The 25,736-nt window shown below is 50.6% G+C and overlaps 1 protein-coding gene and 1 long non-coding RNA gene across 7 annotated transcripts in view; one reads left to right on the forward strand and one right to left on the reverse strand.

Annotated features, from left to right (window-relative positions):
• Positions 1–2,097, forward strand: part of LOC140395326 (uncharacterized) — a 58,174-nt gene extending 56,077 nt beyond the window's left edge. The window contains exon 3 of the long non-coding RNA XR_011936159.1: positions 1,016–2,097. This is a non-coding gene — a long non-coding RNA (uncharacterized lncRNA). The remainder of the gene's footprint in view (positions 1–1,015) is intronic.
• The window catches only part of LOC140395325 (ras-related protein Rab-37-like), an 844,903-nt gene that overhangs the window by 230,063 nt on the left and 589,104 nt on the right, over positions 1–25,736 (reverse strand). The gene's annotated exons all lie outside the window — the stretch shown is intronic.

Consider the following 25,736-nt stretch of genomic DNA (forward strand, 5'->3'; position numbering starts at 1 on the left):
ACCCAGACCTCAGTCCCAGTCCAAAACAGCAACTGCTAAAAATAGCACGTTAATCATTGCTTCTCCTCCTCCGTCAATGACAAATCTGACCCCTGTACTCACTTCGGAGAAGAATTCTAGAAAAGATCTGGGGCGGGATTCTCCCCTAACCGGTGGGGCGGGCCGTACCGGCGGCGAGGAGCGGCGTGAACCACTTCGGCATCGTGCCGCCCGGAAGGTGCGGAATCCTTCGCACCTTCAGTAGCTAGGCCGGCACCGGAGGGGTTGGCGCCGCGCCAGCCGGCGGCCAAGGGCCTCTACCGGCCGGCACGAGTTGGCGCATGCGCAGGAGCGCCAGCATGTGCTGACGTCATCCCAGCGCATGCGCAGGGGGATTCTTCTCTGCGCCAGCCATGGCAGACCGTTACAGCGGCCGGCGTGGAGGATAAAGGCATCACATGTGACCCGCGGATGGGTGGGCCCCGATTGCGGGCCAGGCCACCGTGGGGACCCCCGTTGGGGCCAGATCCCCCGAGGACTCCGCAGGCCGCCCGCAGAGCCAGGTCCCGCCGGTAAGGAGCTGGGGTATTTCACACTGGCAGGACCCGCTGAAAACGGGCAGCCCATCGTGGGCCGGAGATCCCCGGAGAGGCCGCTGCCAACGGCCCCCGACCGGCGGGGCATGAACCCCACCCCCGATGAAAAACCGACACCAGAGAATCCGGCAGCCGGCGGCGGGGCGGGATTCCCGCCACCCCCCAGCGATTCACCAGCCCGGCGGGGAGGGTCGGAGAACCCGCCCATGAAATTCCTTTCTCATGTTGAAGACGGCCATTTTCGAATTTCAGATTTCATGATTACAAACTGGACTCTTACTATGAAGACCCGCCTCCTGGTTACAGGGATATGCCCCAAGTCACATATCGCCAAAAAGTTGCCATGAACTGTTAACTTGAGAAAGCTGTCATTATTTTGAATGTTGCTTTATTAATTTTAAGAAATTAGCAAATCTTCTTCGCTGTGCTTTCTTTAACAGCCGGCAAATTCATCTACAGAAAACCAAGTTCATTCAGCGCAAGATTGATTCAGCCATATAGTCAATAAGTTATTGAGTTTGATATCTTAAAATAAATGTTTAAAATTAGCTTGGAAATTAAAACTTCAGACAATGCGGAAGCTTCTTTTAAAAAAAAACTCTGATTAAAAGCAAATCTATGTTTCAAGAGCACACTGATAAGCATTAATTTGGCAGCAAGCCAACTTTTACTCCCAGTCCATTTGAGTGACATATATAAAAAAGAACGTTTGTGAAAGATGCAAATGACATCATTCCAAGCTATACGCCCCTTTTTGGTTCTGCAGGCAAATTAACCCTTTCAACAGGCTTTTCTGTATAATCCAGAAGATGTCAAAGACTTGGCAAGTCACATCCAATGAGAAAGTTAAAAAAAAACTTGACCAACCCTTTGATTACACTCTTTGGGGTTGGCTTTCCAATTAGTTGGGTGGCACAGGAATTAACATCATTCAGGGGCTTTTCCTATTTTGCATATTTGGACTTATCTGATTATATTTGCATACTGATGTTGCTGATCAGATCCTTTGGCTAATGCATGCCTATCCATAGTGCCCCACCAATCCACATGGTTCATATTAATTCATATGGACCACGAGCCAATAACATCAAAATGGAAAGTTTCTGTTGAGCTATTATTTACTGCAGTATTATTCATTTATTAGTGAACTTTTATTCATAATTTTATTCCTGAATTACATAGTCAATTTTGATAATCATTTTACCAATTATTACTAAATCATACACTCAACTTCAGTTATTTTACTGTATAATCATTTTATTTGTATACATGAAATTATTATTATTAATTAGCAAATGTGACACCACTGTTTAAAAAAGGAGGTAGGCAGAAAGTGGGTAATTATAGGCCAGTGAGCTTAACTTCGGTAGTAGGGACGATGCTGGAATCTATTATCAAGGAAGAAATAGCGAGGCATCTGGATGGAAATTGTCCCATTGGACAGACGCAGCATGGGTTCATAAAGGGCAGGTCGTGCCTAACTAATTTAGTGGAATTTTTTGAGGACATTAACAGTGCGGTAGATAACGGGGAGCCAATGGATGTGGTATATCTGGATTTCCAGAAAGCCTTTGACAAGGTGCCACACAAAAGGTTGTTGCATAAGATAAAGATGCATGGCATTAAGGGGAAAGTAGGAGCATGGATAGAGGATTGGTTAATTAATAGAAAGCAAAGAGTGGGGATTAATGGGTGTTTCTCTGGTTGGCAATCAGTAGCTAGTGGTGTCCCTCAGGGATCAGTGTTGGGCCCACAACTGTTCACAATTTACATAGATGATTTGGAGTTGGGGACCAAGGGCAATGTGTCCAAGTTTGCAGACGACACTAAGATAAGTGGTAAAGCAAAAAGTGCAGAGGATACTGGAAGTCTGCAGAGGGATTTGGACAGGCTAAGTGAATGGGCTAGGGTCTGGCAGATGGAATACAATGTTGACAAATGTGAGGTTATCCATTTTGGTAAGAATAACGGCAAAAGGGATTATTATTTAAATGATAAAAAATTAAAACATGCTGCTGTGCAGAGAGATCTGGGTGTGCTAGTGCATGAGTCGCAGAAAGTTGGTTTTCAGGTGCAACAGGTGATTAAGAAGGCAAATGGAATTTTGTCCTTCATTGCTAGACGGATGGAGTTTAAGACTAGGGAGGTTATGCTGCAATTGTATAAGGTGTTAGTGAGGCCACACCTGGAGTATTGTGTTCAGTTTTGGTCTCCTTACTTGAGAAAGGACGTACTGGCACTGGAGGGTGTGCAGAGGAGATTCACTAGGTTAATCCCAGAGCTGAAGGGGTTGGATTACGAGGAGAGGTTGAGTAGACTGGGACTGTACTCGTTGGAATTTAGAAGGATGAGGGGGGATCTTATAGAAACATATAAGATTATGAAGGGAATAGATAGGATGGATGCGGGCAGGTTATTTCCACTGGCGGGTGAAAGCAGAACTAGGGGGCATAGCCTCAAAATAAGGGGAAGTAGATTTAGGACTGAGTTTAGGAGGAACTTCTTCACCCAAAGGGTTGTGAATCTATGGAATTCCTTGCCCAGTGAAGCAGTAGAGGCTCCTTCATTAAATGTTTTTAAGATAAAGATAGATAGTTTTTTGAAGAATAAAGGGATTAAGGGTTATGGTGTTCGGGCCGGAAAGTGGAGCTGAGTCCACAAAAGATTAGCCATGATCTCATTGAATGGCGGAGCAGGCTCAAGGGGCCAGATGGCCTACTCCTGCTCCTAGTTCTTATGTTCTTATGTTCTTATGTTTAAGGGTGGCCAATGAATTAAATAAAATGACAACCATCATACAAAACGTAGCCGATCACACCGCCACTGCCATAGATAAAATTTCTGACGAAATGCGAGCTATTCGAAACATGGCATTACAAAATCGAATGGCACTTGACTATGTGCTAGCCGAAAAAGTTGGCACCTGTGCCCTGATTGGTGCGGAGTGTTGCACTTTTATTCCAGATAACTCAAAGGAAGTTAAAGATCTGGCAGCACACATTCAAAAGGAAGGCAAAAAACTTGACTCACCCTCAGATACCTCTATCTGGGAGAAACTTTGCGGGTGGTTGGGACCCACAGGAATGTCCACAGTAACAATATTCATTATTTACATGACATTCCTGGTGATCAAATGCACTCAACAACTATTCACTAAACGCAAGGGCCCAACAGTCAGAATGATTCACACTAACCCCACTGCACCACCATTAGATGAAATAAAACTGCAATATTATTGTTGAAATGTTATTGATCAATCAATTATTTGACTGTATTATTAACATATTGCTAATAGATTAATACTGAATCAGTGGAATCAAATTTGATTAATTGATTGATTGTTGTTTTATAATAATGATTCTTTAAGAATTATAAAATATGTTGCTGTAATGCTTGTAATGCAAAGCTTGTCCACTCTATTGTTGAAGATTGCAATGCCAATATGAATGAGTTCCTCTTTGCGCTTTTACCTATCCTATCGCATTTACTCCTTCGTTTTATCTTATTGTGATATATCTCACTTAATCCTTCGATTTATCATAGGACAGACTGAAGGTAATCAACTATTTTCTGATAGGTAAAAGGCTATTTTAATGTAAATAATAAAGCCCAGTTTTAATACCCATTTTAAAATAAGGATTTCAGCACTCATAACCTTAGGCCATGACAAAACACATAACCTCAACAGAAGCACAAAAGCCTGATACATCCACAAACTAATTGGAGATAAAAACAAAACTTTTCAGACAAAATGAACGAACTATTGTTTTAATGAACAGATTTTAAGGTTAGTTTCATATTAAAATATGAGCGGTACCAGTAATCACGATCAAGGTCAAAATAAGCACCATAGTAATATGACGGCACCATTGTCCAGAATATGGATAAAGGAAAGTCAGCAGAAAACCAGTAAAAACCAGTCTTGATAATACCACAAAATTGCATTCCATAGCATACACAAATATTCAAACATGAAACATTCAGAACTTATGTTGCACATTGAGGATTGACAGTTAACCATCGAATCAAATGTATTTGATTCTCACTCAAACCAATTAGGACGACATAGAGGTGTAGACAGATGGCTTCAGACTGATAAAATTCTCATTAAACATGAGGGTCCGCACAGCCATCTTTATTCCAGGATAACTCTATACTTTGATCTAGCTACTCGCTATCTTTATTTTCATATTTTCAATTTTCCACTAACTCTTCAAGTTCATGCCAGATGTTTTGCCGTAAGCAAGAAACCATTTCTGTATTAAATTGTTTATAAGTTACTTCTCTTTAAGTCTTTTTGCTAGCCGGACTTTACTGAGAATAGATTTAAGTTTCTCTCAATTATAATCAAGTAGAGGAAATAAAAGATTCTTATTTGCATCCGAGAAGTTTAACTCAAATGTCTACTGAGTTTCAGTGTTGCGAGACTTCACTAGATCCGCATGGTAGATTTCTACATTCACGCACTGTGTACAGACGGTCACTCTCCTGCACCATGTGCAGTTTGTTTGCTTCCTGCACTGTGTACAGATGTTTCCTCTCCTGCACCGTGTGCAGTTTGTTTGCTTCCTGCACTGTATACAGACATTCACTCTCCTGCACCGTGTGCAGTTTGTTTGCTTCTCGCATTTGTGTACAGACGTTCACTCTCCTGCACCGTGTGCAGTTTCTTTACTTCCCGCACTGTGTACGGACGTACGCTCTCCTGCACCGTGTGCCTTTTGTTTGCTTCCCGCACCTTCCGGGAGCAGAGAGGAATGGAGCTGTGTGGGAGACTGCTGCAGGGAGAGGATAAAGGCAGCGCCAGGCTCGGGACCTTCATTCAACTTCCGGGAGCAGAGAGGACCGGAGCTGAGTGGGGCACTGCTACAGGGAGAGGATAAAGGCAGCGCCAGGCTCGGGGCCTACACTCACCTTCCGGGAGCAGAGAGGACTGGAGCTGAGTGGGACACCGCTCCAGGGAGAGGATAAAGGCAGCACCAGGCTCGGGGCTGAGCAGAGAAGACTCAGACCTGCGTGGGGCACTGCTACAGGGAGAGAATAAAGGCGACGGCAGGCTCGGGGATGAGCAGAGACAGCCGGACCTGCGTGGGACACTGCTACAGGGCGAGAATAAAGGCGGCGCCAGGCTCGGGGCTGAGCAGAGACAGTCGGACCTGTCATGATATTCAGATGAACATCACAGCACATACATACACACATAATGATGGACAGATCAACGGACCAATCAACACACAAAACACGACAACCAATCACGGACAAGAGCATGCACAGTACAAAGCAGGGAACACAACACTCCCTGGGCACTCGAGCAGGAGAGAGCTCAGGGCACAGACCTCATTGCCAGCCATTCAGAGGTTCACCATGTGCTGAATACCAGAGTTTACTATGTTTATAGTTCAATGAAATAAAATTGCGTTGTACCATACGCAACCGTGTTGGTTCGTCTGTGTGTCAGAGTACCCAACACTTCATGGAACCAGGACTGAATTGACACCTACCCACAAATCTGCCATCCTGCGCCATGGACACCGTCAACACACCGCAGCCGCTGCAAGTCGCTGGGAACCTCGGCGTAAATTGGAAGCTGTTCAAGCAGCGCTTCCAGCTCTTTCTGGAAGACAACGAAAGATCGCCATCCTCCTCACCACCGCAGGGCAGCACGCCATCCATATCTACAACTCCCTGGTGTTCGCGGAAGGCGAGACAAATCCAAATACGAGACGGTCCTTCTCAAGCTCGAGCAACACTTCAACGTCGAGGTCAATGAGAGCTTCGAGAGATATGTCTTCCAGCAGCGCCTGCAAGGTAAGGATGAGCTCTTTCAGTCATTCCTTACCCATCTCCCCATCCTCGCGCAGTCCTGCGGTTACGACACCACCTCGGACTCCATGATTCGGGACCAGATCGTTTTTGGTGTCACCTCGGGCACCCTACGCCAGCAGTTTTTAAAAATAAAAGGCCTCACCTTAGCCTCTGCAATCAAAGCCTGTGTCCTGCACGAAAACGCGACTAGCCGCTATGCACAATTTCAGGCGACCGAATCGGCGCGGCGGGGGTCCTACGCGGCCGGATCGGCGAGCCAGGTGCCCCACGAGGCCGAACGGGTCCAGGCGATCGAGTTCCTCCCAACCCGCGGCCCGGACGACGTCAGCCATTTCGCGCGCTTTTCGAGGCCTCGGTCTAGGCCTCTAGGTGCGCGCCAAAACCTACGGCAACACTTAGGGACGTGATGCGCAGGCGCGCCCGACGCAAGACCGAACTGCGCATGTGCAGTGGCGCAACGAATGTCATGACGTCACGACATGCGGCAACTATGGAGCTGCACATTTAAGCGGCAATGTCCCGCAAGAACCCGACAATGCCTACGCTGTGGCAAGGTGGGCCACTACGCTGCTTACTGTCGAGCAGCTCAACCTGCCAATCTTCCACAACTCCGACAACCTCGCAGGGACGTGCGGACCATTCAGCCTCCCCATTACAAATCTTGCCCAGACGACATCCAGACCGGTGACACAGATGACCGAGACGCCTTCCGTGTTGCGGTCATTGATGGGAACCGAGTTAACACGGTCAATCCGGGTGATGAATGGTGTGCCACCCTGACGGTCAACCGATCGCCGATAACTTTCCGCCTGGACACTGGCGCCTCCGCCAACCTCATAGCATGGTCAGCCTTCTACCCCATGAAGGTCAGGCAACCAATTCGGCCGTCCCGGTGCAGGATGGTCGACTACAACGGAAACGTTATCCCGGCTATGGGATCTTGCCAGCTCCAGGTGACACACAACACACACACGGCCACACTCTCATTCGAGATAGTCGACTCTCATTTCGATGGAAAGACTCCCTGCTAGGCGCACAGGCATGCAAGGCTCACCACCTCGTGCAACGAGTCCACTCACTCTCTCCAGACGGAACGTCTGACTTCCCGGATGCAGAGTTTAATGCACATCTCCAATCGCCCCTCGCCCACAACCAGGAGGCATTCGAGGGCCTGGGAACACTGCAATACACCTATAGAATTCGGCTCAAACCAGACGCCACCCCGGTCATTCACGCACCTCGCAGGGTCTCTGCGCCACTCAAAGACCGCCTCAAGCAGCAGCTGCAGGATCTCCAGGACCAAGGGGTCCTATCCAGGGTCACGGAGCCCACGCCGTGGGTCAGCTCCATGGGGTGTGCCAAGAAGCCCTCCGGCGAGCTCCGCATATGTATTGACCCAAAAGACCTCAATAACAATATTATGAGGGAACATTACCCCATACCCAAATGGGAAGAGATCACGAGTGAAATGGCCCAGGCGAAAATATTTAGCAAACTGGATGCCTCTAAAGGCTTTTGGCAAATCCAACTAGATCCGTCCAGCCGAAAGCTGTGCACTTTCAACACCCCTTTCGGCAGGTTCTGCTACAACCGAATGCCATTTGGCATCATCTCGGCATCCGAGGTCTTTCATAGGATCATGGAGCAGATGATGGAAGGCATCGAAGGGGTGCGCGTCTACGTGGACGACGTCATCATCTGGTCCACCACACCACAGGAGCACATCTATCGTCTCCAACGCGTCTTTGCACGCATACGTGAAAACGGCCTGCGCCTCAACCGAGCCAAGTGTTCTTTCGGCCAAACCGAGCTGAAGTTCCTGGGGGACCACATTTCCCGGTCAGGGGTCCGTCCGGATGCAGACAAGGTGAGCACCATCACAGCCATGCCGCAGCCGGCAGACAAGAAAGCAGTACTATGCTTCCTAGGCCTGGTCAACTTCCTGGGGAAGTTCATTCCCAAACTTGCCTCCCACACGACAGCTCTGCGCCACCTCGTCAAAAAGTCCACGGAGTTCCAGTGGCAGCACACACACCAGCAGGAATGGGAGGAGCTCAAACTCAAGCTCACCACTGCTCCGGTACTGGCGTTTTTCGACACGTCTCGTGTCACTAAAATCCCGCCTGATGCCAGCCAGTCCGGCATTGGGGCAGTGCTCCTGCAGCAGGATGGCACTGCGTCATGGGCCCCGGTCGCCTATGCCTCGCGGGCCATGACCCCCACAGAGCAGCGCTACGCGCAGATCGAAAAGGAGTGCCTGGGCTTGTGTGGTGGTATGTATTAGGGGTAATGTGGTACCTGTGAAGCCGAGAGGCTATTGGCTGACAGGTCCCAGGTCCTGGTTGGATCTGCCGACTTCTGGCTCCACCCTGAAGGCGGAGTATAAGAGCCCGAGCTTCTCCCCGCAGCCTCATTCTGTTGCTGAGCTGCTGGGGACAAGTCTCGCTTAATAAAGCCTAGATCGAGTTCATCGCTTCTCGTCTCGCGTAAGTCATTGTGTGCTACAGCTTGCTAACCGGTTTAGACAAGTTCCATGATTATGTGTATGGTCTTCCCCGGTTCACTGTTGAAACTGACCACCGCCTCCTGGTCAGCATCATAAACAAGGACCTGAACGAGATGACCCCTCACCTCCAGCGCATCCTACTTAAACTCAGGAGGTATGACTTCCAACTGGTCTACACCCCAGGGAAGGACCTTATCATTGCGGATGCCCTATCGAGAGCAGTGAGCACACTGCCAGATTCGGAGGGGTTCGTATGTCAGGTCGAGGCGCAGGTGGCCTTCACATCGGCAAATCTGCCAGCTGACGACTCCAGTCTGGCCCGTATTCGTCGAGAGACTGCGGCCGACCCCCTTCTACAACGTGTGATGCGCCACATGACGGGAGGGTGGCTCAAAGGGCAGTGCCCGCAGTTCTACAATGTCCGAGACAACTTGGCCGTCATTGATGGTGTCCTTCTGAAGCTGGACCGCACAGCATGCACAAGTTGGTTCTCGACCAACTACACGAAGGCCACCTGGGGGTCGAGAAGTGCAGAAGGAGGGCCCCGAGAGGTGGTATACTGGCCGGGCATCAGTGACGATATTGCCAATATGGTGCTCAACTGCCCAACCTGCCAAAGGTTTCAGCCGGCGCAACCTCCTGAAACGCTTCTGCCCCATGAGCTGGTGACGTCCCCATGGGCGAAGGTGGGTGTGGACCTCTCTCACGCGCTCGGCAGGGACAATGTCATCATCATTGACTTCTTCTCCAACTACCCAGAGGTCATAGGCCTACACGATTTGACGTCGTCCGCTGTCATAAGGGCCTGCAAAGACACCTTCGCTCGCCACGGCATTCCGATGACTGTCATGTCGGACAATGGGTCCTGTTTCGCAAGCCAGGAATGCTCATCGTTTGCTGCCTCCTATGGCTTCACACACGTGACGTCTGAGTGGCTAGCAATGAGGTCTGTGCCCTGAGCTCTCTCCTGCTCGAGTGCCCAGGAAGTGTCGTGTTCCCTGCTTTGTACTGTGTATGCTGTTGTCCGTGATTGGCTGTCGTGTTTTGTGTGTTGATTGGTCCATTGATCTGTCCATCATTATGTGTGTATGTATGTGCTGTGATGTTCATCTGAATATCATGACATCCCTCCTTTTTTACAGGATTATGTGCCTACGTGTTTATAAATAGAGATGTGTACTGAGTGTAGCTAAATGTGTGTGTGTGCAATATTTACAGCATGTAAACATGGCGTTTAACTATATACAAGAGGCGATGTCGGGTGTGACACAACAACGAGGTTGTACCATGAACAAAGAACGGGGAAATTTTGAACGATAAAACAAATTCCTGTAACGTCCAACGGAAAGGCGGAGAAGGGCGTTCACATTGTCAAGTGGCTCCTCTGTAAGGCTGCTGCTGCCGGATCGGATTTCTGCCTCACCCTGCTGGCCTATCGCTCGGCCCCACTAGCCACTGGTCTCTCACCAGCCCAGCTGTTGATGGGTCGCGCTCTCAGGACTACTGTGCCTTCCATTCTGGTGCCCACAATCGACCATGCTCCGGTACTGCACAGGATGCAACTGCAGCGCGGTCGCCAGAAGAGGTCATATGACACACGGGCAACTGATCTTCCCGCCCTGGCCCCTGGAAACGAACTCCACATCCACCTACCAGAGGGTGGCTGGTCAGCACCTGCCGAAGTTCTCCGACGCGTGGCTCCCCGCTCGTTCCTGGTTCGCATGCCCGATGGTGCATTCGTAGGCGCAATCGCCGGGCTCTTCGCCTGCTTCCACGCTCGCTACGAGACCTTACACCGACACCGTGCCCTCCTGTTGTTCCTGATTTCGACTTTGTGGAGCTGCCTGCTACCATGCCCCTTCCGACGTCGCCCGTGGCCAGGCCCGTTCCTCAGCTGGTGGTTCCAGACCTACCCTTGAGGCGGTCAACCCGAATTCGTCGCCCACCGACTAGACTGGACTTATGAGACTGTTTATACATTGAACTCTTGCAACCACTTTGTTAATATGTTTATGTTCTTATCGTTACAGGAATTCGTTTTACCGTTCAACATTTCCCCGTTCTTTGTTCATGGTACAACCTCGTTGTTATGTCACACCCGACATCGCCCCTTGTATATAGTTAAGCCCCATGTACGTGCTGTAAATATTGCACACACACACATTTTGCTACACTCAGTACACATCTTTATTTATAAACACGTAGGCACATAATCCTGTAAAAAAGGAGGGATGTCATGATATTCAGATGAACATTACAGCACATACATACACACATAATGATGGACAGATCAACGGACCAATCAACACACAAAACACGACAGCCAATCACAGACAACAGCATACACAGTACAAAGCAGGGAACACGACACTTCCTGGGCACTCGAGCAGGAGAGAGCTCAGGGCACAGTCCTCATTGCCAGCCACTCAGAGGTTCACCATATGCTGAATACCAGAGTTTACTATGTTTATAGTTCAATGAAATAAAACTGCGTTGTACCATACGCAACCGTGTTGGTTCGCCTGTGTGTCAGAGTACCCAACACTTCAGGACCTGCGAGGGACACTGCTATAGGGAGAGGATAAAGGCAGCGCCAGGCTTGGCGCTGAGCAGAGACAGCCGGACCTGCGTGGGACACTGCTACAGGGAGAGGATAAAGGCAGCGCCAGGCTCAGGGCTGAGCAGAGACAGCTGGAACGGTGAGCGACACTGCTACAGGGAGAGGATAAGGGCAGCGCCAGGTTCGGTGCTGAGCAGAGATTGCCGGACCTGCGAGCGACACTGCTACAGGGAGAGGATAAAGGCAGCGCCAGGCTCGGGTCTGAGCAGAGACAGCCGGACCTGCGTGGGACACTGCTACTGGGAGGGAATAAAGGCAGCGCCAGGCTCGGGGCTGAGCAGGGACAGATGGACCTGCGAGGGACACTGCTACAGGGAGAGAATAAAGGCAGCGCCGGGCCAGAGACAGCCGGACCTGCGTGGGACATTGCTACAGGGAGGGAATGAAGGCAGCGCCAGGGTCGGGGCTGAGCAGAGACAGCCGGACCTGCGAGGGACACTGCTACAGGGAGAGAATAAAGGCGGCGCCAGGCTCGGGGCTGAGCAGAGACAGCTGGAACGGTGAGCGACACTGCTACAGGGAGAGGATAAGGGCAGCGCCAGGTTCGGTGCTGAGCAGAGATTGCCGGACCTGCGAGCGACACTGCTACAGGGAGAGGATAAAGGCAGCGCCAGGCTCGGGTCTGAGCAGAGACAGCCGGACCTGCGTGGGACACTGCTACTGGGAGGGAATAAAGGCAGCGCCAGGCTCGGGGCTGAGCAGGGACAGATGGACCTGCGAGGGACACTGCTACAGGGAGAGAATAAAGGCAGCGCCGGGCCAGAGACAGCCGGACCTGCGTGGGACATTGCTACAGGGAGGGAATGAAGGCAGCGCCAGGGTCGGGGCTGAGCAGAGACAGCCGGACCTGCGAGAGACACTGCTACAGGGAGAGAATAAAGGCGGCGCCAGGCTCGGGGCTGAGCAGAGATAGCTGGACCAGCGAGGGACACTGCTACAGGGAGCGGATAAAGGCAGCGCCAGACTCGGTGCTGAGCAGAGACAGTCGGACCAGCGAGGGACACTGCTACAGGGAGAGAATAAAGGCGGCGCCAGACTTGACGCTGAGCAGAGACAGTCCGACCTGCGTGGGACACTGCTACAGGGAGAGAATGAAGGCAGCGCCAGGGTCGGGGCTGAGCAGAGACAGCCGGACCTGCAAGCGACACTGCTACAGGGAGAGGATAAAGGCAGCGCCAGGGTCGGGGCTGAGCAGAGACAGCCGGACCTGCGTGGGACACTGCTACAGGGAGAGGATAGGGATAGCGCCAGGCTCGGCGCTGAACAGGGATGGTCGTACCTGCGTGGGACACTGCTACAACATGGAACATAGAACATAGAACATTACAGCGCAGTACAGGCCCTTCGGCCCTCGATGTTGCGCCGACCTGTGAAACCAATCTGAAGCCCATCTACACTATTCCCTGATCGTCCCTATGTTTATCCAATGACCATTTAAATGCCCTTAATGTTGGCGAGTCCACTACTGTTGCAGGCAGGGCATGCCACGCCCTTAGAAGTCACTACTGTTATTAGTTTTAAATCACTTGGATCGATTTACAGAGAGATTCATACACCTTCTGGCTGCGACTGCAGCTATCCAGCTCTGAAAACGAAACTAAAACACACCCTGCAGCAAACAGCCTAAAACAAAAGTAAAAAGCTGACAGACAGCCAGCTCCACCCACTCTAACATCACTGCAGTAATAAACAACCATTTCTTAAAGGTACTCTCACTACAGATACTTATATACACACCCATTTATAAACACCCATTTCTTAAAGGTATTCTCACATGACACCTTCCCCAAGAAAAAAAATAAACCATCAACTTCAAGATGGTTTCATTCTTCACCTTTTCACTATCCTTTAAGAAATGCACACAGTAAATATACTTCATCGTTTCAAAAAAACACACCTGTTTAGGTATCATAATATAGTCCATTTTTTTTTGTTCTTCTTCCAACTTCCGAATCTTGGAGGTTTGATCGATACTGGTCTTACGCTTGTGGTTTATTTTACTTTTCCAATTTAGGGAGAGGATAGAGGCAGCGGCAGGCTCGGGGCTGAGCAGGGAGGACTCGGACCTCCGAGGGGCACTGCTACAGGGAGAGGATAAAGGCAGCGCCAGGCTCGGCGCTGAGCAGAGACAGCCGGACCTGCGTGGGACACTGCTGCAGGGAGGGAATAAAGGCAGTGCCAGGCTTGGGGCTGAGCTGGAACAGGCGGACCTGCATGGGACACTGCAACAGGGAGAGGATAAAGGCAGCGCCAGACTCGGGGCTGAGCAGAGACAGCCGGACCCACGAGAAAGCCATTGAGCAATTAGTTGCGAATGTAAAAACGGCTCAGTTAGCAGCCGCAGTTAAATTGGGCACCAAAATGAAACAGAGCAAGGCCTGTTTTGATAAGGCAGTACATGCAACGGAGTATGATATAGGACAACGAGTGATGTTGTCTGTGTATAACCCCAGCACATTCCTGTCTCCGAAATACTCGGGTCCGTACTCCATTATGGATAAAGTAAGCCCATCGGTATATAAAATAAAATACCCAAATGGTAAGACTGCGTGATTTCACATAAACCAGTTAAAGGCTTATGGAGCCCAGTCAAACCACGCCCACAACGTCATGCTTGCTGCAGCAGACCACACCCCGCCCACAGCCAACGTAACCAGACCAACCCCCACCACGTCCAGCCCAGACACGGACTCGGCCTCGACTCCACCCCCAAAATCTACACTCCGCCCCGGAACGCCCACAGACTGCAGCAGCAGAGACAGTGACTGTGACTCTGATGATAGCCACAGCACGCCTCCCTACTATCCACATACAACCGGACCCACACCCAGCGACTCCAATTTCGACTCCAGTGATCCCTTCATGATCACTTTTCTAAACAAACCCCACCACCGACCACAGAGCCACACGGACGACCCCGACTTTGTCCCCACACAACTCGACGAAACTCATTGGCACTGCGACAACTCCTACAGACTCGTCCGAAACGACAAGAGCAACCCCAACTCAAAACCACGCAGCCCTCTCAGCATTAATTCACTCCAGAACTTGGCACCCGGGAGAAGGGGACAACCTCGAGTCGGACCCCCACTCCGCCAACTCCTTTGTGACCCTGTTCGCAACAGAGAACTGAGGTGTCCACATGATGATTTAAAGGAGACACTTGGGAGAAGTGTTGTCCTGCCTGATGGAAACTGCAGGATGTTTTATGGTGTTTGTACGTCTGTTTTATGTTGTTTGTCCGACAGAATCTTTCTCACTGTCACGCACCCATTCACCTGAAACGTCTGAGCTCTTGCCTCAGAGACTTGTTCAGCGGTACCAACTTGTCCACAGATACCTGGTCAACAGACCAGACGCTTGTTCAGCGGAACTAGCTTATCTGCAGATTCCTGGTCAGCAGACCACACGCTCGTTCAGAGGAACTAGCTTTTCAGCTGATACTGGTTCGGATATCAGACGCCTGTTCTGATTTTAGGGTAGAATCACAGCAGCAACCCCACCACGATGACTACACTTTTGCCCGTTCTTGTCGGTTGCTCAGGCAGTGGAGAAACGGCGTGAGACCCGCCCTGCCTGGGGACCCCCCCGTTGGTCAACCACGCTCGGGTTGGGGAGATACGGCATTGGTAGCCGTCCTACCCGGAGACTCCATCCAAATCTTACCCGGCGTGGCCCATACGCACCTCATCTGGCATTTTCATTTCAAAAAGTTTTTTTTTTGGCGACCTTTAGGTTGCTGCCATATGATATTTACATCCTGGAACATTGGGATGGTGAATCAGCACTGGCCCCTCACTGGGAAGTGTCCCGTGTCCTAAAATTTGTTTTGAAAAAAAATGAGGGAGTCACACATTGTGACCAATTATAAGGGTATAATTGGCCCCAAAAAGAACAGACACACTAACATACCGGATATTAAACCAAGGTAGTTACAGATACTATGCTTGTTTTACAGAACTCCAGAAGCTCCAGGACCGGAGAAAACAGAGAACACAAAGAAAGACAAAGAAAGAGGACAGCCATGAGGACTTCTTTCATCGTGCTCAACATCTTTTTGATGAACATTTGGTTGCACGGGAACGCGGACCCCATTACCCCAAACCCCCCTGCCGTTAATGTTTCACTGCCTCGCAGTACCCAAAGCCCAGTCACCAGCGACACTGCATCTTCCTGGTGTGCCAGATTCACAACCTTACGTAATTGAAGCACTGTTAGCGTTGGCGATACTCTGCTGTGTAGTGCAGACTATGCGCCTCCGCAAATGGACCGAACTCGAACCCCAGTATATCGGATCCGATCCCCTATATTCGGGTATGACCAGACCCCCGACCCCCGCGACCTATAACACAATAATAAAGAACATGCACTTGCGTTTTTCTGTAAATAAAAGATGTACAAAACGTCCATAAACAAAAAATGTATGATCCTGAGCTTGACTGCCAAGCCAGGAAAGAGTATATTGAATGTTATGTTTGTTGTTGTATGTTTTAGGAAGATAGGATAATGCAATGTTTGATGAGTATAGTGTATTTAGGTAAAATTAGAGGTTCCAAGTTTTTATTTTGTAGATACATGCCCCTGCCTGAATCGCCCTCAGAATTGTTTAGGTAAAAAAAATTTGTGCATAGCTAGGGTCAGAGTAGTGGCCATGTAGGAGGTGTCCCCCCCAGTCAGGGAACGGAAAGGACAAAATTTAGGTGATCCTTCATGCTTCGCGTTAGGATCAGAAGCAGGGATTGTAGCCACCTAAAATGGCTGATTCACGATTAATTTGGCCAAAACCCGATGTAAAATGGCTAACTGAAAAGGCTGATGGGAAAAGCATCCAACAGGGCACAAACGGACAGCTGCAGACAGAACAGCGTATTCCGCTCTGGGGAAGTCGGCCCAGATCGATACCTGCGACCATTAGCAGCACATCAACCCAGACATCTGCAGTTTAATCGGCTATCCCTGGGAACAATTGGAACATATTAGCAATTGAATGCCGATCCAGACCTCTCGGCGCCAGCAGTGGCCGAGACAAGGAAAGGTGAACGACCACCCCACGATCAAGGAATCGCCCCATTATTGGAGCGTATCGAACCCAGTGATTGGGAACAAGTCCAATCACTTGGGGCCAGGGTCAAGGTCCGCCCCGAGAGGCGGGAAGCCCCCGGGAACTATAAAAGATAGGGGCCAAGTTCAGATCGACCCTTCTCGCCCTCCTTCTCCTGCTCGCAACCTTCGCAAGAACCATCGACCAGCAACCGTAAGTTTGACTCCAGCGATCGCTACCCGATAGAGACTCCTAGCCATCGACCTGTATCAGCCTTTGAATCCCGCAGGCCAGACCCAATTCGATAAGCCATTCGTTTCCCTGACCTGGTGGGCCATTCCCAAAAGTTAACTATTGGCCAGTAGTGGTAGGTAGTGATCTAGAAAGTAGGATTATTGTGTAAGTATTTATTGCTGTACATAATAAATGACCGTTGATTTTAATCTTACTAAGCGGTGTGCTGTCTTATTAATCATAACTAGATACTGGATACAAGAAAAACCACAAGTGTTCAAGCGGTCCTGATTAATAATTCACAATTCGGAAGTGTGTGTATGCATGCGTAACTAACAGCGCTATAAGGTAAAACTGATAGATTTTGTTGCGTCAAAACTGTCGGAAGTCTGTATTTTCGGAAATTAGCGCAAGCCGTACCCGCACCTACGACACCACCTAAGCCCCCTGTTCCAAATTCGACCAAAGCAAGCAACAAAGAACAAAGAATAAAGAAATGTACAGCACAGAAACAGGCCCTTCGGCCCTCCAAGCCTGTGCCGACCATGCTGCCCGACTAAACTACGATCTTCTACACTTCCTGGTAGCGAGTTCCAGGCACCCACTACCCTCTGCATTAAAAAAAACTTGCCTCGTACATCTACTCTAAACCTTGCCCCTCTCACCTTAAACCTATGCCCCCTAGTAATTGACCCCTCTACCCCGGGGAAAAGCCTCTGACTATCCACTCTGTCTATGCCCCTCATAATTTTGTAGACCTCTATCAGGTCGCCCCTTTTCCTTAACCCTATTTGCCAATGACTTTTCGTGACCCCTTCTAGCCCTCCTGACTCCTTGCTTAAGTTCCTTCCTACTTTCCTTATATTCCACGCAGGCTTCGTCTGTTCCCAGCCTCTGGTGTTCTCTCCCCAGAGGGAGTCATTATTATGTTCAGCAGCCGCCTGATGTTCGCTGTGAGCTGCCTACCCTTGACAGAGCCGGTTTGGGCCTCTGCGACCACCTCTGGTACACAGCCCTCCAGCCTTTTGGCCGGGACCATTGCGAGTATTTTCGCATCCACGTTCAGCAGTGAAATGGATCTGTATGATCCGCATTCCGTCAGGTCTTTATCTTTTTTGGGTATCAGTGAAATTGTGGCCTGCGTTGGCGTTGGGGACAGGGTGCCCCTTGCCAGTGAGTCCGCGAACACGTCCCTTAGGTGTGGGGCCAGGACTGGTGCAAATCTTTTGTAGAAGTCTGCCAGGAACCCATTGGGTCCCGGTGCCTTCCCCACCTGCATGGAGCTGATGCTCTCCATGATTTCTCCCAGGTCTATTGGTGCTTCCAGCTCTGCCCGTCTGTCTTCCCCCACAACTGGTAGTTCCAGTTTGTCTAGGAACAGTTTCATCCCCGCATCCCCGTTGCGGGGCTCGGAGGTGTACAGTCCCTGGTAGAAGGTCTCAAATGCCCGATTGACCTCCTTTGGTTCTGTTACCAGTCTGCCTCTACTATCCTTTACCTGCGCTATTTCCCTTGTGGCTGCCTGCTTTCTCAGCTGGTGAGCCAATAGGCGGCCAGCCTTGTCTCCGTGTTCGTAGAAGGTCCCCCGTGTCTGATGGTGTTGGTACACTGCTTTCCTAGTGGATAGCAGGTTAAAGTCCATTTGCAGCTATTTCCTCTCCGCCAGCAGCCCTACGGTCGGGGCCTCGGAGTATTTTCTGTCGACTTCCAGGATGGAGTCCACCAGTTGTTGCCTGGCCACCCTCTCTTCCCTATCTCTGCTTGCCTTGTAGGCTATGATCTCTCCTCTAATCACGGCCTTCAGTGCCTCCCAGAACGTGGAGGGTGAGACCTCCCCGTTTTGGTTGTTACTCACGTCGTCGCCTAAGGCCCGCAATGTTTTCTGACAGAAGGCCTTGTCGGCCAGGAGGTCCGTGTCCAGCCTCCATGTGGGGCGCTGGGCACGGCCCGTCTCCAACCTCACATCCATATAGCGTGGCGCGTGGTCAAAGATAACGATCGCGGAGTACTCCGTTCCCGTGACCCCTGGAAGCACTGATTTCCCCACTGCAAAGAAGTCGATAGGGGTGTATACCTTGTGTACTTGTGAGAAGTATGAAAATTCCTTCTCTCCCGGGTGCAGGAACCTCCATGGGTCCACTGCCCCCATCTGCTCCATAAATGCTCCTAGTTCCCTAGCCATGCCCGTCTTTTTCCCTGCTCTGGGGTTTGATCGGTCGGTCAGTGGGCCCTGTACACAGTTGAAGTCGCCCCCCATGATCAGTCGGTGTGTGTCAATGTCAGGCATTTCCGCCACGGTCTTCTTTATGAATTCTATGTCGTCCCAGTTGGGAGCGTACACATTTGTCAGTACGACCGGTGCCCCTTCCAGGACACCGCTGACCATGGTGTACTGTCCCCCTGGGTCCGTAACTGTCTTGGTTTCCGTAAACCTCGTCCTCTTACTAATTAATATTGCTACTCCCCTAGCCCTCGTCCCATAGCATGAGTGGTATGTCTGTCCCCCTAGCCCTTCCTTACCAGCCGTTGGTCCTTCTCCCTCAGGTGCGTCTCTTGTAGGTAGATTATGTCTGCTTTCAGGCTTCTTAGGTGGGTGAAGACTCTGGATCTTTTGACCGGGCCGTTGAGTCCCCTTACGTTCCAGGTAACACTCCTGGTGGGGGGGGGGGAGTTTGACCCCCAGGTCCTGCGGGGTCACCCATACTTACCTGGTGGATGCGCCCCTGCCCTCCGGGGTTTCCCTTCATTAGGGGGCCATACAAAATGACCGCTCTCACCATGAGGTCGGGCTCCGGGGTTTCCTTTTGTCCAGGGGGCACCCACCATGGCCGCCAGCTGTGTCTACGCCATGTGGCTGCGCCCCTGCACTCCAGGGTCTCCCTTCGTCCTGAAGCCCTCCCGAGTGGCTGTTTGTGGCACCGTCTTGGTTCCTTGCCCTGCTCCATGCCTGCCGAGGCCTGTGTTCGTGCTGCTTTTCTACCTCACCCTTCCCTTTGCTTCTCTTTTGTTCTGCACTCTCCCCCCGACCCCTTAGTCCCTGTTTCTCTGGCCCCTCCCTGTGTTCTACCCCCCCTTCTGCCCTGCCCCCCTTCTCTTTGTGCCAGGCGCTACCTCTCCCCTGAGAAGCGCGCCACGACCCTCCTTTCTTCCTGCCCTCCCGTGTTAGCCCTCCTCGCTAGCACGGGTGGCCCCCCCTCCTGTTCTGGTCCTGTTTTACCTTCCTTTTGCTAGCCTTTGTCTCGCCATCCTGTCCGCCTTTTTCACCCTCATTCACCTTGCTTCGCTCCCCCCCCATTGCATTGAGAGGTGGAACGAGCCCGGGAACGAGTCAGCACAGTCCCGCACAGTACACCAAACACGTGTGTACAGTCCGTGATCGTGTTGTCTCTGTTTTCGGTCTGCCCTCCGCTCTTTGTTCCGATTCTTCCTTTCTTTTCCATCCCCGTCGCTTTCCTCATGGCCGTTGCGGCTGTTCTTCCCACAGTTTGTTCACTCTAACAAACTCCTCAGCTGCCGCTGGGGTGTTAAAAAACAGCTCCTTCCCCTCAAATGTTACCCAGAGATTGGCCGGGAATAACATCCCAAATTTCACATTACTTTTGTAGAGTGCTGATTTGGCCCTGTTGAATTCACAGAACATAGAACATAGAACGATACAGCGCAGTACAGGCCCTTCGGCCCACGATGTTGCACCGACATGGGAAGTCAAAAAACAAAAGCCATCTAACCTACACTATGCCATTATCCAATAAACTTTTAAATGCCCTCAATGTTGGCGAGTTCACTACTGTTGCAGATGGGGCATTCCATGGCCTCACCACTCTTTGCGTAAAGAACCTACCTCTGACCTCTGTCCTATATCTATTACCCCTCAGTTTAAGGCTACGTCCCCTCGTGCTAGCCATTTCCATCCGCGGGAGAAGGCTCTCACTGTCCACCCTATCTAACCCCCTGATCATTTTGTATGCCTCTATTAAGTCTCCTCTTAACCTTCTTCTCTCTAATGAAAACAACTTCAAGTCCATCAGCCTTTCCTCATAAGATTTTCCCTCCATACCAGGCAACATCCTGGTAAATCTCCTCTGCACCCGCTCCAAAGCTTCCACGTCCTTCCTATAATGCGGTGACCAGAACTGTACGCAATACTCCAAATGCGGCCGTACCAGAGTTTTGTACAGCTGCAACATGACCTCCTGACTCCGAAACTCAATCCCTCTACCAATAAAGGCCAACACTCCATAGGCCTTCTTCACAACCCTATCAACCTGGGTGGCAACTTTCAGGGATCTATGTACATGGACACCTAGATCCCTCTGCTCATCCACACTTCCAAGAACTTTACCATTAGCCAAATATTCCGCATTCCTGTTATTCCTTCCAAAGTGAATCACCTCACACTTCTCTACATTAAACTCCATTTGCCACCTCTCAGCCCAGCTCTGCAGCTTATCTATGTCCCTCTGTAACCTGCTACATCCTTCCGCACTGTCGACAACACCACCGACTTTAGTGTCATCTGCAAATTTACTCACCCACCCTTCTGCGCCCTCCTCTAGGTCATTGATAAAAATGACAAGCAGCAACGGCCCCAGAACAGATCCTTGTGGTACGCCACTTGCAACTGAACTCCATTCCATTTCCCATCAACCACCACCCTCTGTCTTCTTTCAGCTAGCCAATTTCTGATCCACATCTCTAAATCACCCTCAATCCCCAGCCTCCCTATTTTCTGCAATAGCCTACCGTGGGGAACCTTATCAAACGCTTTACTGAAATCCATATACACCACATCAACTGCTCTACCCTCGTCTACCTGTTCAGTCACCTTCTCAAAGAACTCGATAAGGTTTGTGAGGCATGACCTACCCTTCACAAAGCCATGCTGACTATCCCTGATCATATTATTCCTATCTAGATGATTATAAATCTTGTCTCTTATAATCCCCTCCAAGACTTTACCCACAACAGATGTGAGGCTCACCGGTCTATAGTTGCCGGGGTGGTCTCTACTCCCCTTCTTGAACAAAGGGACCACATTTGCTATCCTCCAGTCCTCTGGCACTATTCCTGTAGCCAATGCTGACATAAAAATCAAAGCCAAAAGCCCAGCAATCTCTTCCCTGGCTTCCCAGAGAATCCTAGGATAAACCCCATCAGGCCCCGGGGATTTACCTATTTTCAGCCTGTCCAGAATTGCCAACACCTCTTCCCTACGTACCTCAATGCCATCTATTCTAATAGCCTGGGTCTCAGCATTCTCCTCCACAACATTATCTTTTTCCTGAGTGAATACTGACGAAAAATATTTGTTTAGTATCTCGCCTATCTCTTCAGACTCCACACACAACTTCCCATCCCTGTCCTTGACTGGCCCTACTCTTACCCTAGTCATTCTTTTATTCCTGACATACCTATAGAAAGCTTTTGGGTTTTCCTAGATCCTACCTGCCAAATATTTCTCATGTCCCCTCCTTGCTCGTCTTTGCTCTCTCTTTATTCAGTCCTTCTTTTGGCCAGGTCCGCCCCAATGTTCTGGTACACCCTTATGGTCTTCCCTTCACACGTGCTCGCTTTCGTCTGCCGGGCCCATTTTAGGATTTTTTTCCCTGTCTTGGAACCTGTGCAGCTTCACGAAAATCGCTCTGGGCTGCTCCCCGGCTTTGGGCCTGGGTCGGAGCGTCCTGTGCACCCTGTCGATTTCTGGGGGGTTTGGAAACTTCTCCCTTCCCACGAGCTTGCCCAGCATTTGGGTGATGTAGCCTGTTGGGTCTCTGCCCTCCATCCCCTCTGGCAGACCCACTATTTTAACATTCTGCCGTCTGGACCTATTTTCCTGGCCCTCCACTTTCCCTCTTAGGCTCCCCTGGGTCATTACCAGCCTTTTCACCTCGGTTTCCTGAGTTACCATCCTGTCGCTCTGGTCCGAGGCGGCCCTCTCCAACCCCTGAATCGTTTTCTCCTGCGCCTCCACCTTCCTTTCCAGGCCGTTGATGGTTCGCTGCATTTGTTCTGTTGTCTCTGCCAGCATCTCCTTCATCATTGTGTGGAGCTCCGTCCTGAGTGCCTCCCTCATGGCGTTTATCTCCGTTTTTATCTCCTCCTTTATGGTGTTTATCTCCGTTTTCAACACGCTTCTCCAATCCTCCCCCTGTGCGGGGGGATCGCCATGTCCTGTTCCTGCTCAGCTGCTCGGCTCACCAGCTTTTCCGCTTCCTGATTCGCCTGAACCTCCGCCTCGCCCCGTGGGGTCGTTGGCCTGCGCGGCCGCAGCTCCTGCTTTTTTCCTTTGCCTTCGCTGCTGTTCCTTCTTACATCTTGCCGTCCCCTCAATTTATTATTTGGAGACATATTTCTGAGCCTTCCTTTTAAAAACAATTTTTTTTAATATAAAAAGGGATTTTTTTTTGTTGAAAGTTTTGTTTTCCCCTCTAAAAAAGTTTTTCTTTTTGAAAAAAAATTTGCAGGAGAGGAACAAGGAATGTTAAATTAAAAAATTCTTATTTTGTCCTTGTGATCCTCTGCGTGCTCCGACTTTCAGGCCGTTTCTGAGCGATCCCCACTCCTCCTCCACGTGCAACTCACCGGGACCAGTCTCTCCTTTTTTTTCCCTCTCCCTCTCCAGCTCTGTGGATCGGAGCTTTGGCGCCTGAGCAGGCCCGAATTCGCGGGGCCTAAGGAATTTTTAAAAAAATGAAAATTCCCCGGGAAAACCCCCCCAAAAAAGCCGTGATTTTGTGGCTGTGCGGGAGCGTCTTTGCTGCGGCCTCTCCGTTCGCGATCGCCACCGGAAATCTCAGATTACTATTTTTAAATTGATTTGAATTACTATTTTTTAGTTTTTTAATTCGACTTAAATAACTATTTTTGGTTGATTTAAATTACTATTTTTAAGTTGATTTAAATAACTATTTTAATTTCAATTAAATAACTATTTTAAATTTGTTGTCAGAGCAATAGCGATAAATGCTCAGTTTTTTAAAAAAAGCTAATTAAATAGTGTACGTGAGATTGGATATAATCTGACACAAAAACATCTTTCTAAAGTTTAATATCAAAGGTTTAATTTAAAGGAATAAATCATGGCAGGCCAGCTCCAAAGCGTGGTCTGCTCGTCTTGCTCCAGTTCCAGTCCCAGGGTCAGTATGTGTGCAGAAGGTGCCTCCAGTTACAGCTCCTGGAAGCTCGAGTTTCAGAGCTGGAGCGGCGGCTGGGGACACTGTGGAGCATCTGCGAGTCGGAAAGTATCATGGATAGCACGTGGTCTCACCTCAGGCTCAGACTCGGCAGGCAGGAAGGGAATGGGTGACCATCAGACAGAGCAAGAGAGCGAGGCAGGTAGTGCAGGAATCTCCTGTGGCCATTCCCCTGCAGAACAGATATACTGCTTTGGATACTATTGAGGGGAATGGCCTCTTACGTTGAGGAGCCTCCGCACATTGGTGTTCAACTGCCTACCCTTCACAAATCCTGTCTGGTCCTCGTGAATCACCCCCGGGACACAGTCCTCAATTCAGGTAGCTCGCACCTTCGCCAACAACTTCGCGTCGACATTGAGGAGCGAGATCGGCCTGTACGACCCACACTGTAATGGGTCCTTGTCCCGCTTCAGGATCAGCGAGATCAGCGCCCTGAATATTGTCGGGGGCAAGGCCCCCCCTGCCTCATTGAAAGTCCTCACTAGTCATGGGCCCAACAGGTCCATGTACTTCCGGTAGAATTCCACCGAGAACCCATCCGGCACCGGGGCCTTGCCTGCCTGCATGCTCCCCAACCCCTTAACCAGCTCCTCCAGCCCAATCGGTGCCCCCAGCCTAACCACCTGCTCCTCCTCCACCCTCGGGAACCTCAGCCGATCCAAAAATCAGCTCATCCCCCCACCCCCGTCGGGAGCTCAGACCTATACAGCTCCTCATAAAAGTCCCTGAATACCCCATTTATTCCCACCGCACTCTGCACCGTGTTCCCCCCTCTATCCCCAACTCCCCCAATCTCCCTCACTGCCTCCCGCTTCCGAAGCTGATGTGCCAACATCTGGCTCGCCTTCTCCCCATATTCGTACGCCGCCCCTTGCACTTTCCTCCACTGCACCTCTGCCTTCCTGGTAGTCAACAGGTCGAATTCGGCCTGGAGGCTTCGTCGCTCCTTGAGTAATCCCTCCTCGGGGACCTCTGCATACCTCCTATCCACCCTTAATATCTCCCCCACCAATCTCTCCCTCTCTCTCCTCTCCTTCCTCTCCTTATGGGCCCTAGTGGAGATTAGCTCTCCCCTGACCACCGCCTTCAGCGCCTCCCAGACCACCCACACCTGCACCTCCCCATTGTCGTTAGCCTCTAAATATCTTTCAATGCACCCCCGGATCCGCCCGCTCACCTCCTCATCCACCAACAGTCCCACATCGAGGCGCCACAGCGGGCGCTGGTCCCTCTCCTCCCCCCACTCCAGCTCCACCCAATGCGGGGCATGACCTGAGATAGCTATGGCCAAATATTCCGTGCCCTCCACCCTCGGGATTAGTGCCGTACTCATAATGAAGAAATCTATACTGGAGTAGGCTTTATGGACGTGGGAAAAAAAGGAAAATTCCCTGGCCCCGGCCTGGCAAATCTTCATGGGTCCACTCCCCCCATCTGGTACATAAACCACCTAAGCACCTTGGCCGCTGCCGGCCTTTTACCCATCCTGGACCGGGAGCGGTCCAATGCTGGGTCCAACACCGTGTTGAAGTCCCCCCCCCCCCATTAGCAAGCTCCCTGTCTCCAGGTCCAGAATCCGACCCAACATGCGCCTCATGAATCCAGCATTGTCCCAATTCGGGGCGTTTACATTCACTAGTACCACCCGCACCCCCTGCAGCTTACCACTCACCATCACGTACCGACCTCCATTATCTACCACAATGTTCAGCGCCTCAAACGACACCCGCTTCCCCAC

This window comes from Scyliorhinus torazame, chromosome 18 (genome assembly GCF_047496885.1).
Source record: "Scyliorhinus torazame isolate Kashiwa2021f chromosome 18, sScyTor2.1, whole genome shotgun sequence".
In the NCBI taxonomy this organism is placed as follows: domain Eukaryota; kingdom Metazoa; phylum Chordata; class Chondrichthyes; order Carcharhiniformes; family Scyliorhinidae; genus Scyliorhinus; species Scyliorhinus torazame.